Source organism: Lontra canadensis, unplaced genomic scaffold, assembly GCF_010015895.1.
Source record: "Lontra canadensis isolate GAN:19392208 unplaced genomic scaffold, GSC_riverotter_1.0 scaffold12, whole genome shotgun sequence".
Taxonomy (NCBI): Eukaryota; Metazoa; Chordata; class Mammalia; order Carnivora; family Mustelidae; genus Lontra; species Lontra canadensis.
The window spans coordinates 16,120,024-16,134,430 of record NW_022631006.1 but is presented as its reverse complement, the minus strand read 5'-3'; the positions used below and the strand labels follow the sequence as shown (position 1 = coordinate 16,134,430).

At 45.9% G+C, this 14,407-nt stretch overlaps 2 pseudogenes; both read right to left on the bottom strand.

The window, feature by feature from the left end:
- Nucleotides 1-4,395: 4,395 nt before the first annotated feature.
- LOC116867400 lies at nucleotides 4,396-5,875 on the bottom strand (annotated as a pseudogene).
- Nucleotides 5,876-9,541: 3,666 nt separating this feature from the next.
- Nucleotides 9,542-13,832, bottom strand: LOC116867399 (annotated as a pseudogene).
- Nucleotides 13,833-14,407: the final 575 nt, after the last annotated feature.

The following is a 14,407-nucleotide window of genomic DNA, read 5'->3' as shown; positions in this document are numbered from 1 at the left end:
TCAGTTCAGGGTCTGGGTTGAAGGGTTGTCAGCAATTCATAGACATAAGTGCTCTTTGGTTGGATGATAAAAGGAGACTTTAAGGAACTGACCTTCCTGGGTCTAGGATAATTTTTTTAAATCAATTTAAAAAAACCCAAAACTGAAATCCTGTGTGAGATCCAACCAGCTTACATTCTCCAAAAGTAGGAACAGTCAGGCAAGCTCTCAATACTGCTGGAAGATTGCCTCTTCTGCAACTCCTCAGAATTCTGTGTAACTTCAACAGCCTTCCCCACACTTCCCACCCCACCCTTCGTTCCTTCAGGGGCAGTCACTGTGGGCTCCTTTGTCACTAGTCAACCAGGAGGCTCCTTCCTTAGGGCAACAATCAAGGGGAGTCCTCCTGGGAGACTTGCCCAGGAGGGTTTGGCCAGTGCACCTGTCTTCCCGTCCCACAGGGTCAGCATTCCCTTCACTCTCATGATGATGGACAATTCCATTTAATCCTGATGATTATAAACAGAAATCCCTTCTCCTCCTCATAGACTGTTAACACTGTTGGTATCTTTCTGTTGGAATGATCACTCCCATCTTATTTTAATCGTAGGATTTTCCTGTGTAAGATTTGGGGTCCAAATCACTTGATGCCCATCTGGGACTTTGAGATAGGTAGTCAAGAATGAGGATATTGTAGCTGTGACATAACTTGGGCTGCAGCCTTTTAATCCTTCAGCTGGGAGTGGAGACTAAGTTTGAAGAGGCTGTGTCTTTCCTATAACTGGGGAGGGCCGTGACCAATGCTTGGAATCCCTCAACCTGCTTTGGGTAATAAATTATGGTTGTGGTGCCTCACCGTTGCTGCCCCTTTGTGTCCCTTTTTATGGGAGATGGGGTGGCTCTGGTTACTCATTTCATAAAGGGAAAGATCCAGGATTTCTGAAAGGGACACATTTTCTGCATCAAATATAATGTCATTGACTGCTGGAAATTTATGGTAATGATCTCTAATCCTCACAGCAAGTCTGAATGCATGGGATTATTTTATGCCTAAGGAAGTAGAGAAGCCAAGCAGTTTGCTCAAGGTCACCCACTGCCTTTCCTCTTTCATGTTATCTCTGGAGGAGGGCAGGGAGAATCTTGAGACTTTGGCACACTCAGCAGCCAGGCAGCCCGCTTGTGGAACTGTCCCACTTCCTTCTCAGAGTCCTCCTCAGCTCTAGGGGCACACTTGGCCAGCCGCCTCCTCTTGAAACCAATTCCAGCTCCATGGTCCCCAGAGTTCCTTGAATGTGGAATGGGAAGGCCTTCCCCTTCTAGACAAAGGCTTCCAACAGAAATGCCTCCCAAGGGAAGTGGATTCCCTGTTAAATTCACAGGCAGCACTTTTCCTTTGATTGTCATCTGTTGGAGGGAGGAGTCCACAGAACCTGAGGGGGGACCCTGGAACGGTGAGGCTACCAAGGGCAAAACAGGTGTCATTTATGTCACAATCGGTATTGGGCTGGATCTTCCAAGTTGGTGGCCTAAAGTCTCCATTTCCTGGTGTGTTGACCTGGCCCCGTGCTGCTGCCATGTGGACAGTCGCGAAGACCAGATAGCCTGATGGAAAACAACATCAGGGAATACCTCCCCTTTCCAGATCCTTCCACCACTCCCAAACCAAGCTGCACTATCACAGCTCCCAAGGTGGGGTGGGGGCGGGGGGGGTGGTTTGTGGGTGAGCGAGGGAGGGTTGGCTACCCAGAGAGTCCTCTGGGTGGTGGGAGGGCTGGAGCTGGTGTTGCTGAGCTCTGCCTGGCTCCCTGGCCTTTGCAGCCTTGTTGGATGTTTCCCCTGCTGCTGGGAAGGACATGCAGGAAGCCCAGGAATTGATTCCTCCCACCACCTCCACTGCCTGCTCAATAAATACTGATTAACTCAGTGAATCAGTCCCGGAACCCAGAATATGGCCCTGCTGGCCAGTGTGTGTGCTGTCACCAGTGCCTGGCACCTTGTGGGCTTTCCATCAACACCAAGGGCCCCACCCAGCCGGCACTCCCGGCATGAGGGTGGGGTGTACCAGTGGAGAGCTTCGAAGAAAGACCCTGAAGATAGGCTAGGTGGTAGAAGGGAGAGGCCAGCTCATGGATCCTAAAGGAGAAAAGGGGCCACATCTTCAGCAGCTCCCGCTTGCCGGCCACCTTCGGCTCCTGTGGCTGTGGATGTGAAGTCACTAATGGACTGCCTGTCCCTGGCTCTCAGGCCATCCCGGTCAGCCTCACTTCTGTGTACTCAGTCCGGCCTCTTCCTTCTGGGTTTTTTTTTACTACCTTTGGGAGAACAGTGGGGGCCTGTGGGCAAGTCGATTGGGCCAGAATTTAGGAGTGCAGGAGATAGGATTTAGTGAGTATTTGCCTTTTCCTGAACTGTCCTCTGCACACCATCTCAGCCTAGGCTTGGAATACAGAAGGTCAACAATGGGACCTGCATTCCTGAGCGGGAGGCAGATCTCTGCCACCTCTGCACACCCCCAGCACATGCACGCGTACACACACACAAGTCCCAGGAGGTTCAGGGAGGAGCAGGGTGAGGAGCGGGCAGCAGGGAAGTTGTGTGGCCAGGAGCTCCTCACAGAGCAGTCTGTGCCCCCCACTGACTGGATCCCCCACTCCCGATTCCCCCCTCCTCTTAAAACCCTACTGGAGTCGAATACTGAGCTCCTCCCTGGGTACCTGGAAGAGGGACAGGATGTACAGCTGGTGTTCCTGCCAAGAGAATGCTTGGCAGATCTTACCATCAGTGGGGTGGAGAAGTAGCCTCTATTCTCAGGTTCTATGACCCAGCACAGCAAGGAGAGACAAGGGTTTGATGCCAGGATTTAGGTTCTTTTTTTTTTTTTTAAGATTTTATTTATTTGAGAGAGCACAAGCTGGGGGAGCAGCAGAGGGAGAGGGAGAGAAGCAGACTCCCTGCTGAGCAGGGAGCTTGACATGGGGCTCAATCCCAGGACGCCGGGATCATGACCTGAGTGTAAGGCAGACACTTAACTGACTGAGCCAGCCAGGTGCACTAGGTTCTTTGGAATCCTAGACCCCTCACTGACTCACTGATTTGCCAGATCACTTCCCCACTCCAAGTCTCAGTATCCTCCCTTTTTAACAGGACAGGGCAAGATGATCTCAAGGTCTCTATCACCACTGTTCTTGTCACCAGCTAGACACTAAGACCTGATCTCCTGCCCATTTGCTTGTACTCACCGACCTTTGTTCCACTTTTCCCAGAAGCTCTTCTTTACAGCTTCTCTCTTAACTCGGGCAAAAGACTGAATGAGCATAACATCCCATGATGGAAACCAAAATTCAAGCAATAACGTCTGCCCTGATAAGATCCAGATGACCCAGGCCACTTAGCCAGAAATGCCCAACCCAAGTCACACAGATGAGCCATGGAGTGGCCGCCAGGATGACTGGCAATTACCTTTATCTCATTATAATGCTAAAATCTCCATCCAAGGAGGAGCACAAGCCTCCTTTACATAACATACAATGTATGTATGCACGGCCTATGCCCCCCTCTACATACCATGACAAGAATACCCTTTTTAAATGGTAATCCTAACCCAAAATAGGAGGAACTCATCCACCCTTGCTTGGAAGGGTGGGGGGCGGTCACAGCTTTGGAATTTATTTCCCATGATTGTACTTGCTGCAAATAAACTGTAGATTGTGCAACAACTTATCTGGTGTTGTTTCTACCTGCCACTCACCAAGGAGGGAACACACATGAGTTCAGATACAATATTATACAGGGTTCCCATCATGCTAAAGCCCTGGGAAGTGAGGACCACTTGCGGTGGCAGGGTTGAGGGGGAGGCCTTAGGCTGGAGGTGTGAGGGCCTTCTTGGGTTTCAGTTCTAGTCCTGTGTGTGTGTATATATATATGTGTGTGTGAGGAGGTCACCTGAAGGAGGGAGATGAGAGGAAGCGGCGGTGGGGTTGCTGCCTATGGAAACACCTGCCTCTTGGGCATCACCTTGTTCTGCTGCTTGGCCTTAGGCCCCCAGGTATGGTCCTGAGGAGGTCTGCACAACCCAGAGCTGGGCCCTAGGAGATCTGGCCCCATCCCTGCTGGGGTTACTGATTCACCTTTCTACACTCTCTGTAGGACTGGAGGCAGAAGCACAGCCTAGCAGGGGTGGGGGACCACAGCAATCCATCCATAATTAGGAGGGAGCTCTGGGAAGAAGGTGAGCCTGGGCCAAAAGTTGGCCCATTGTGGGCACAGCAGGGGTGCAGCTCCATTGGGACCAGCTCCAGCCTTCCAGAGGGTAGTGCTGAAGCCCCGTGCGTCCTGCCTACTCTCACAGGCTCTCTGTTCGCTGAACACCCCCCCCTCCCCGCTCCTTGATCCTGGAGCCTGTCCCACAGACCTGCCTCAGCTCTTCTTCCCTGTAGGAATGGCAAGAGGCTCAGCTATTTAGTTCTGTGCAGAGCCCTTGTCACCAGGAGATAACATTGTGTGTGCCTCCCTTTATCACATGTGTTCATACGTTGTGAAGAAAATAAAGCCAGATAAGTAAGAAGAAGAGAAAATCAGCCATAATCTGTCCTTTAAGGATGCTAATAAGTGGGAGACCTTCCTTCCAGCTTTTCCCTGTGTATCTCCATACATCTCTAAAGCATGTACTCATGTATTTATAATCAGGAATGGGAATATACTTTACCTTCTTTCCCTCCATTTTCACTCATAACAAATAACGACCTTTTTTTTGCTGTTTACTTAACAATCACAATTCCCATTAACAAAATTTAACAATAACTGCTTCACGCCATCTAACACCCTATCAATCCAAGTCCAACTTTCCCTAATTACCTAAAAAAAAAGTGACTTTCTCCACCTCATTTTCTTCTTCTTTTCTTTTTCTTTCTTTCTCTGCCTCCCTCCCTCCTTTTTCTCTTTTTTTTTTCCTTTTCAGCTCAACCTTTTAATATAAAAAAATTCACTGGTGTACAAAATATGAAAGCCTGAAAATGACAACATATGAAATCCTGTGATTGAGATTCCCCTCAAGTGTGCGATGTGGTGCCCAGCCCCTCCCCAATACATACCCCAGCGTGGAAACAGAAACTAATGCAAACCACTGCTAACAAGCTGTGCAGACAGGTGCATTCTCCACTCCACCAATCACAGACCACTGACTACTCCAAACATTCAGTAAGAAAAAGCAGGACATCTTCCAGAAGCAGAAGGCAAACTTCTTACGATGGACCAGCACAAATACACCCAGCTGAAAGGGTACTGCCTACTTACATTTAGGATAGTCATTCATGAGGATCATCACAAAAAGGAACAAACCCTTTGCTTTCCCCACATCTTTCCTCTGTAGCCAGTACTGTCCCTGTTTATAGAGGCCTCAGTCATCAACCACATTATTACCTCCTTTTGTCAAAATTTGGTATGTCTATTTTGCTTCTTTAAAAAAAAAAAGGTTTTATTTATTTATTTGTCAGAGAGAGAGAGTGCACAAGCAGGGGGAGAGGTAGGCAGAGGGAGAAGTAGGCTCTCCGCTGAGCAAGGAACCTGGCTTGGGACTCTATCCCAGAACCCTGGGATCATGACCTGAGCTGAAAGCAGACGTTCAGCCAAGGGAACCACCAAGGCTGTCCCTATTTTGCTTCTCATGAGTCTTCAAGAGTCCAAGGAGTCTCTCTTCCTTCTATCCTAGAAACAACCATTTTCTCCCAATCGAATGGTATCTTCAACTTGATTTGTTAAAAAAAGATCTCTATGAATGCAGGTTCTGTGCTGCCGCAAGCACTACTCCAATTGGACTTTCACTTCCAGTTATGAGCACTAACCCATTCCAGATCATTAGAGCCAAGGAGATGATCATTCCAAAATTTAGGACTTGATAATATAGTGGAGCCCCGCCCAGGCTCAGCTTCCTGCTCCTTGCGAAGGTGGCACGCTGGGTTAGCTGGGAGGTTGCCCTGCTCCAAGGCACTTTCTTGAATCAGGATCCAAACACATTGCCTGAGTGGTTAATATGTCTCTTAAGTTTCTTTTAATGTATTATAGTTTCCCTCCATTTTGTTTAAATGTCATTATTATGTTGAAGAAACTGGGTCATTTGTCCTCCATGTACTGTTTTCCATTTGTTCTCATTTAATAAATTGTTATATTCCTTTTTGTGTCAATATTTACATACATCATTACTTTTAATCACCATATTCCATTGTGTGGATGTACTGTCACCCATTAAGCAAATCACAGTATTTGGGATATTTGTATAGTCTACAGGGTTTGGGGCTTATAATAAGGTTGCAATTATTAATTTATACATATATTTTTGTACTTGCTTTCTAAAGTTATGTTTTTTAATTTTTAAATTTTATTTATTTTATTATAAACATATAATGTATTACTAGCCCCAGGGGTACAGGTCTGTGAATTGCCAGGTTTACACACTTCACAGCACTCACCATAGCACATACCCTCCCCAATGTCCATAACCCCACTACCCTCTCCCGAACCCCCTCCCCTAGGCAACCCTCAGTTTGTTTTGTGACATTAAGAGTCTCTTATGGTTTGTCTCCCTCCCGAGTCCATCTTGTTTCACTTATTCTTTTCCTACCCTCCAAAACCCCCACGTTGCATCTCCACTTCCTCATATCAGGGAGATCATATAATAGTTGTTTTTCTCCGATTGACTTATTTCGCTAAGCATAATACCCTCTAGTTTTACCCACGTTGTCGTAAATGGCAAGATTTCATTTCTTTTGATGGCTGCATAGTATTCCATTGTGTATATACACCACGTCTTCTTTATCCATTCATCTGTTGATGGACATCTAGGTTCTTTCCATAGTTAGGCTATTGTGGACATTGCTGCTATAAACATTCGGGTGCACGTGCCCCTTCAGATCACTACGTTTGTATCTTTAGGGTAAATACCCAGTAGTGCAATTGCTGGGTTGTAAGGCAGCTCTATTTTCAACTTTTTGAGGAACCTCCATGCTGTTTTCCAGAGTGGTTGCACCAGCTTGCATTCCCACCAACAGTGTAGGAGGGTTCCCCTTTCTCCACATCCTCGCCAGCATCTGTCATTTCCTGACTTGTTAATTTTAGCCATTCTGACTGGTGTGAGGTGGTATCTCATTGTGGTTTTGATTTGTATTTCCCTGATGCCCAGTGATATGGAGCACTTTTTCATTTGTCTGTTGGCCATCTGGATGTCATCTTTGCAGAAATGTCTGTTCATGTCCTCTGCCCATTTCTTGATTGGATTATTTGTTCTTTGGGTGTTGAGTTTGCTAAGCTCTTTATAGATTTTGGATACTAGCCGTTTATCGGATATGTTGTTTGTAAATATCTTGTCCCATTCTGATGGTTGTCTTTTGGTTTTGTTAACTGTTTCCTTTGCTGTGCAAAAGCTTTTGATCTTGATGAAGTCCCAATAGTTCATTTTTGTTCTTGCTTCCCTTGCCTTTGGCAACATTCCTAGGAAGAAGTTGCCGCGGCTAAGGTCGAAGAGGTTGCTGCCTGTGTTCTCCTCAAGGATTTTGATGGATTCCTTTCTCACATTGAGGTCTTTCATCCATTTTGAGTCTATTTTCATGTGTACATTCTATTTCGTGGTGTAAGGAAATGGTCCAATTTCATTTTTCTGCATGTGGCTGTCCAATTTTCCCAACACCATTTGTTGAAGAGGCTGTCTTTTTTCCATTGGACATTCTTTCCTGCTTTGTCGAAGATTAGTTGACCATAGAGTTGAGGGTCTACTTCTGGCCTCTCTATTCTGTTCCATTGATCTATGTGTCTGTTTTTGTGCCAGTACCATACCGTCTTGATGATGACAGCTTTGTAATAGAGCTTGAAGTCTGGAATTGTGATGCCACCAACTTTGGCTTTCTTTTTCAATAAATCCTTTGGCTATTCGAGGTCTTTTCTGGTTCCATATAAATTTTAGGATTATTTGTTCCATTTCTTCGGAAAAAATGGATGGGATTTTGATAGGGATTGCATTAAATGTGTAGATTGCTTTAGGTAGCATAGACATTTTCACAATATTTGTTCTTCCAATCCATGAGCATGGAACATTTTTCTATTTCTTTGTGTCTTCCTCAATTTCTTTCATGAGTACTTTATAGGTTTCTGAGTATAGATTCTTTGCCTCTTTGATTAGGTTTATTCCTAGGTATGTTATGGTTTTGGGTGCAATTGTAAATGGGACTGACTCCTTAATTTCTCTTTCTTCTGTCTTGTTGGTGTAAAGAAATAAATTTATGTTTTAATATGAAAAGCAGCCAGAGGCACCTGGGTGGCCTAGTAGGTTAAGCAACTGCCTTTGGCTCAGATCATGATCCCATGTTCCAAGAACACTAAAGTGAATTATCTCCCTTGTTCCCCACTTTGTGGGGTGGGATGGGATGGTATTGCCATCATTGCTATTATCACGGATTGAATTCTAATGAACTTCTGAGAAACTGTTTGTGATAAGCAGAAAGAGGACAACGCATGACCAGGGAGAGAGTGAATGAGGAAAAAGCTGAGAGGCCAAGGAATTAGTAATCTAGGGCAGGGTGAAGAGTGTGACTCAGCTGTGGCCTTTGGAGACTGGGGCTGCTGGTTCTGAGGAGCAGCTGGGGTGTCTGTACAGCACAGGGGCAGACAGGCTCCAACCAGAACTTCCCTGAGCCAACCCAGCTTGGCTTCTCCTGGTACCACATGTAAGAGTCCCATATCTTGCTGCACACCCAACAAAACTAGAACCTGAAGAACACCGTTGCCCCATTCACTGGTTCCCCAAAACCATGCTGCTGTCTCTTAGAATGGGGTTCCAGAGGGAGTGAGGCTTCCAAGGGGAAAACAGACATTGTTGGGGTGGTTGTCTGGGGAGGTGTTTCTGTCACCCAAAATATGTCTCATATTTTACCTCTCTCAGTATCATGGACCTGCCTGGAGGAAAAGCTCCCATGCATTTGGAAGAGTTGGTAAAGAAAGAGACTAGCAGGGTGACTAGATCTCATGACCTCCCTACAGTAAGAAAGGGGTAGGTACATGTTAGCCTATCCCATTTCCTTATGACTGAGCAAATCACTTCAATTCTTTAAGCCTCAAGCTTCTTCATCCTTTAAGTAAGAAAAATAATACCTAGCTCAGGGTTGTCATTAAAACAGAAAGAAGTGATTTTGAAGTCTTTTTCTTTTTTAAAGGGTAGAATCAATATTTTATTGTCACTTATAATCAAATGGCAGTTGAAAGACACCTGGGTGGCTCAGTTGGTTAAGCGTCTGCCTTCTGCTCAGGTCATGATCCCAGCGTCCTGGGATGGAGTCCCACGTCGGGCTCCTTGCTCCACGGGGAGCCTGCTTCTCCCTCTGCCTCTGCCTGCCCCTCTGCCTGCCTGTGCTCTCTCTCTCTCTCTCTCTCTCTATAAAAAATAAATAAATAAAATCTTAAAAAAAAAAAAAAGGCAGTTGAGTGTATAGCCTTCACACTCGATCTTTCCTTTCTGTATATAAAAAAGAATTACAAGTTTTAAACAGCCAAAGCCTGGTTATGTTTTCAGAAAACATAATTAGATTAGTTTGTTCTTGGTGGCTTCAAGTTCTTCCTTACTGGTTTCCGAAAATTCTCCTCAGGAGTCCCGGTGCGACCTTCGGCTCTTCCGCCTCCCTCCGCCCCTGTCATGGCGGCCTCCCTTCCGCTGCGGCAAGGATGGTTCCGGGGGCGCTGAAGCCTATGTTCCTGGAAGCCCGAGAGTTTCCAGGACTTGCTTCCACGGTTTCTCTCTCTGCAGAATGAGAGAAGAGCGAAAGGGGGCTGCCATCGAATTCCAAAAGGCAAAGTCCACCAAAAAAGCCCGCTCAAGCCGCCAGCCCCGCCGAGCCGTGAGGCAACACCACGTACAGGAACCTCCAGCACCATGACTACACCCCGCACGCCTTCCAAGACCTCAGCCTGGGCCTGTCCAAGTTCAGGATGCCCCAGCCCTCTGCGGGACCGGAGTCACTCCGTCACCTAGCGAGCCCTCCCCGGAGAGAGGAAACCTTCTGGTGTCTGGGCTGCAGAAAGAAAATCCGCTCGGGACATGAGGCCTGACATGTAAAAAAGAAGGAAAGAAAAGAAAGAGAGAGATAGAGAGCAAAAGAAAAGAAAATTCACTCACCTTTTGTCCCTTTTTAAAAAATTGGAAGGTTGGCATGTATCTGGCTTCACACTGTGAAGCAATGACCCGACTGTCATCCACGTCTACTTCAAGGAACACCAGGTCGTTGGAAGACTTCTCTGAGAGGGAATGAAAGGCTTGCTCATTTTGCAAGGCCCACACCACTTGACCGAGAAGTCAACAACTACAGGTTTATCTCCTATGTTTCCTGAAAAGCATACTCGCTCTCCATCTGTTTCACCACTTTGCTGGCTGGGGTCTGACACCTGACTGTAAGGGCTGATGCAAGTATATCTGAAACCTCAGACAGAGCTTAGACTTGAAGTCTTCAGCTTGGTGAATGGCGCTATGATTGTTTTTACTAAATGCATGTGCCCCCACCTCTCCCTCACCAAAACTTATCTCCTCATCTGGTAAATGAGCAGGGGAGCTGATCCCCAAGACTTTTCCAGCTCTGTGCCTGGAGTCTGGAAAGACAATTGGAAGTATATGAGAAGTTCCCAGAGTGGCAGGAAAGCCCTCAGCCCATTACGACCCAGCACCCTCAACCCTTCCACAGACCTGTCAGGGTGAGGACATAAGAAGTAGACCTGGGGCGCAGACAGAGAGGAGGATTAGGAGCCAGGTAACTGTACTCGGGAGCTGCCTCTTACCTGCCTGCCCTATGCTACCCCTGAGACCTCCCCCCGTCAGAGGAAGCCCTGTGCCCAGGAGCCCTGAGCAGTTGGCCCCAGTGGGACAGAGACTCCTGGAGGCATGGAGGTATCCCCCCTGGTTAGCACAGTGCCTGGAACACACAGAAGGAGCTCTAGAAATATCTGTAACCTCATAAGCAGGCAGACCTCCCTCTCAGTTCCAAGCCATTGCCATCCTGCCCATCAGCTGGAGCTGACCCCAGAGTGGCCAGGAGACCTCAGCAGGACTCATTGTGTAAAAGGGGAAGTCAAGCCCCAAGGACCCAGGAGGGGCATGTTGGGAGACTGCAGCAAGAGGAAGGCTCATTTGAGCTGCAAGTCCCCAGCCCTGGGAGACCCAGGAGACAGCCTGGAGTCCTAATAAGATGGGGACCAGCTGCCCATTCCAGACCTTTTGGTTTTAAGAGGGATTGTGGGGGACCCTGTGGTATGGTAAGAACAATACTGTATCAGGAGTCCTCGGTTCTGGGGCCAACAGAACCCCCCAACCCCAGCTAATTTTAGGAGAGCAAGTTAACTTGTGTGTGTTCTCAGGCATCTGTAGTGGGATCAGTAACACCTGTCTCAGTATCATTATCATTTATACATTAGAATACTAAGCTGCTGTGAAAAGAATGAGGGAGTCATCAGAACATCTAAATGCCCAAGTGCTCACTAGCATACAGGCCAGACACTTCTAAGAATACTTGATGTCTTAACTCACATCGCCTTCAGATAACCCTGTGGATTAATATCATTCCTCCTATCTTAAAGCTGAGAAAACTGAGGTACAGGGGTTAAATAATTTGCCCCACTCCCCACTCCACCCACATATTTGCAAATGTTTGAATATGTGCAGGGGGGAAAAAATTCCTATGAGAATAGACACCAAACTGTTAATGACAGTTAACTCTGGAAGAAAAGATTTTGAAGTTTAGTATTGTTTGAAGGGAGGGGAACAGAAGGAATTTCTTTTTAAAAATCATATACATTTCTTTATTGATTGAAAAAAAAATTTTTTTAACCAGTATCATGTTTCACTTTTGGAATTTAAGAAAATGAACAAGGAGGGGTGCCTAGGTGACTCAGTGGGTTAAGTATCTGACTCTTGATTTCAGCTCAGATCATGATCTTGGGGTTTAGCCCCAAGTTGGGCTCCTTGCTCAGTGGGGAGTCTGCTTGAGATTCTTTCTCCCTCTCCCTTTGCTCCCCCCCACCCCCTCTCTCTCTTTCTCTCTCTAAAGTAAATAAATAAAATCTTTTTAAAAAGAAAGAAAGAAAATGAATAAGGGAATCACAGTTCACTGGCTTTCAGACCTAACCACAGAAGAGTATAAGCAGCAGCACGGGTCCCCAAGGCAGGGGACACCCTCCATTCCCAAAAAGCCTTTGGCTGCAGACATTTCCCAGAATCAGTGAGACAGAGGGAGCTACCCTCCCTCAAGCAATTAGAACCCTGCCCCAAGACCCAGCAGACCCCTGGGCAGTCTGGGCAGGGTGATTTGTTCCATCATGTGCCTAAGGGTCAATCATGTGACCTCAAGGACTTTGGGATAGATCCGCTAGTTCTGGGAAGCCAGCTGCCTGCGTGCTTCAGCCATGAGACTGCACTGTTCATCTTTTTAATTAATCATCTTCTGTATCTGATGACTGGCAGAGTGACCTCCAACAGCAGGTCAGTCTTTGGTGTCTCCTGTGAGTCCCCAGATGTCTGCATCTTTTGCTCTTAGCCATGTTTATTGGGCTTCATTGCACTGAGTTTTGTTTTTTAATCACTGATGACCCTTCCACTGTCGGAGGAATTCAGCTGGTAGTCACTATAGCCGTGACAATGGTGTGTGTGGCTTCCTCTTCCCTTGGACCTGCCCTGGTTTCTCCTTCTGCTTCCTTTCCCTGTGTGTGATTTCTGTAGAGGACTTTGTATTTTCTGGATCCTTGAAAGGGAGGTCAGATGAGAACACTACCTCACATTTCTCGTTTTTTAAACTGTTTTTTTTTTACCGTAAGAATCTTTAACAGAGTATTTTTATCCTTTCTACTCCTGATTTCATATTTTAATCTTGCTTTAGAGAAACATGGGTTTAAGTTTCCACCCCAGCCTTACTAGCCCTTTGATATCATTCAGTTGTATAGAAAACCCTGCGAACCTCACTGTTCACTTGCCTGGTAGTTCTCAGGATATCAAAGCTGTTACACCATTTAATTAGACCTCACACCATTAGACATGACCTCAGTCTCTCAAATCACTCCTGTGTTCATGTCCCCGCTATTACTATGAATGACTTCTGTAGCCCATGACCTCTGTTGGTGAAGTCTTTCAAGTTTTCCATTTCTTGAAATATGCTCCTGGGGTAGAAAAGTCTCCTTGGGGTCCTTATCTTACATTGCTAGTTCCTTATCCTTGGTGTTGTGGGTCTTTTCTTTCAAGCTCTTCTCTTTCCCCACGCTTGAGACAGGAGGCTCAAAATAATTTTTATTCTAAAAAAAATTTTTTTTTTATTCTAGCTTTCTTAAAACATCTCTTACCAGCAGCCCCACCAACCACTCACCAGGTGATGTACCCCCATTTGTATGATCCTATTTGATCTCATCTCAGAATTTACAGACTTGGCAAATAGTTGTACAAGGAAATATGGAGGATTGGGTCGCACTGTGCACTTTACAAACATTATCTCATCTTGCCCTCACATTAAGGGTCAGTGCTGTGATGGAACTTGAATGGGGATGACTGGCTCATGGGGGTTTGAGCTCAAATGACGGCTCTCTCAACCACAGTGATGCTGCATTTTCTTTGTGATATTCTTGATTGCATTGTGGCCCTTGGACCTTGGTGTTCTCTCTGTTCAGCTGCTAGGTACGTGGTGGGGCCAGGGTGGTTTGCATTATAATCAACTCGTTGTTTAATTTGGCTCTATTTAGGCTTTCTAGGCTAGTATTCTTGGCATTGCTAATTATTTGCTCTCCTGTAAAATGGAGATTCAACTCAGCTGAGAAATAAAATATCCCTACCTTACCTCAATCGCCATTTTTGTAGAACCCTACAGTTAATAATTTGGAGAATGTCCTTGCAGATACCCACAAATGTTATATGTACACTATGTCCATGTATCTATGTCATACATATACAGATTTAATTCTACAAAAATGGGATCATGTCCCCATTACATATATTTATATAATAGTCCATGTAGACCGTATTCATTCTTTTTAATGCTAAAATTATTCTATTGACTGGATATACCATATACCATCATATACCTTTTCCAATATGTTGCCGTTATAAATACAACGAATTTTATTGTACATATATCTTTCCACGTAAATACATAAAATATTTCTGTAGGATTGTTAGAAGTAGGATTTCTATGCTGAAGATTTTTTCTTTTCTTTCCTTTTTTTTTGGAGAGAGAGAAAGAGAGCATGAGCCAGGGGAGGGGCATCAAGGAAAGAGAGACAGAATCCTTAAGCAGACTCCCTGCTGAGCGCAGAGTCTAATATGGAGGGTTCCACTGCATGACTCTGAGATCACGACCTGAGCCAAAATCAAAAGTTGGCCACTTAATGGACTTAGCCACCCAGGTGCCCCTGTGCTGAAGGATAT